The sequence below is a fragment of the Nestor notabilis genome, unplaced genomic scaffold, assembly GCF_000696875.1.
Source record: "Nestor notabilis isolate BGI_N333 unplaced genomic scaffold, ASM69687v1 Scaffold34636, whole genome shotgun sequence".
Taxonomy (NCBI): domain Eukaryota; kingdom Metazoa; phylum Chordata; class Aves; order Psittaciformes; family Psittacidae; genus Nestor; species Nestor notabilis.
In genome coordinates this window covers 1,016-2,097 of record NW_009933005.1, presented here as the reverse complement: position 1 = coordinate 2,097, position 1,082 = coordinate 1,016, and the positions used below count along the sequence as shown (strand labels likewise).

Here is a 1,082-nt window from a genome sequence, read left to right as displayed (position 1 = left end):
GGGTGTCCTCTTGCCCTGCAGGAAGGAAAGCATTTCTACAGACCTTATGGCAGGGACGGGCACTCCAAAAGGTGCAGAGCTGCGGCACCACAGCAAATCCCAGAGCAGAATGAAGATGCCTCCTGAACTGCTCCCCTCTAGGCTGGACAGACACAGTCCTCAGGCTGTCCTGGCACGTCATGAGCTCTGGTCCACAGCCAGCTTTGAGGGTGACATTGGTTTTGCTGCTGTTTGTCAGTGCCACATCAAGTTCCGCAGTCAACATCAATGATCCCCATGGAAAGCACGGGCAGTAGGGCTGCACTGGGTTATCCCATCACACAGGCAGTACATTGTGTTTACCTTTACTTAACTGATGTTGGAGGTCTCCAGTCCAAATTTCTGCTCAACTTAAGCATGATGACATTTTCTTTGGCCAGTATATCCAATCTGATGCAAGGGAAGACTTTGCAGTCCAGGAAGCCCAACAAGAAGGAAGAAATGCCAGGCAAAGGCAGCCCACCATGGAGAAAGAGGTCCCTTTTGCCACAGGCCATCGTCAGTGCTATGGCCAGGCTGTGGGCAGGAAAATGGCAAGCCAGGCAGGAGTCAAACCTGCAATCTCCTGATCCATAGTCAGGCAAGTTATCCACTGCACCACTGGCCCCCACCCTCCTTCAGCTCTGGGGGCGAGCTCTGGGGGCTTCCCGTTGCTGGATGGGCTTTCTGAGAGGAGCGGGGCAGCAGGATTTGGTTAAGCACAGAATAAAACAGGTTACAGAAATCCATGGAAGGCAGGTCATTTGGTCCCCTGCTCAGAGCACTAAAGTCATTGACGTGCCCCATCCCTGGCAGTGTTCAAGGCCAGGTTGGACACAGGGGCTTGGAGCAACCTGCTCTAGTGGAAGGTGTCCCTGCCCGTGGCAGGGAGTTGGAACTAGATGATCTTATGGTCCTTTCCAACTCAAACCAGTCTATGATTCTATGACATTAAGTCATTCTGTTAGTCAACATTTGAACATCTCCAAGGATGAGAACTCCAAAACCTTCCTTGGACTCTGTTCTAATGTGTGACCTCTGATGTGTGAAATTTTTTTTCTATC

At 51.2% G+C, this 1,082-nt stretch overlaps 1 non-coding gene across 1 annotated transcript; it reads right to left on the bottom strand.

The window, feature by feature from the left end:
- Window positions 1–573: 573 nt before the first annotated feature.
- TRNAH-AUG lies at window positions 574–646 on the bottom strand. The gene has a single exon. It is a non-coding gene; the product is annotated as a tRNA-His (tRNA).
- Between the last annotated feature and the right edge of the window lie 436 nt (window positions 647–1,082).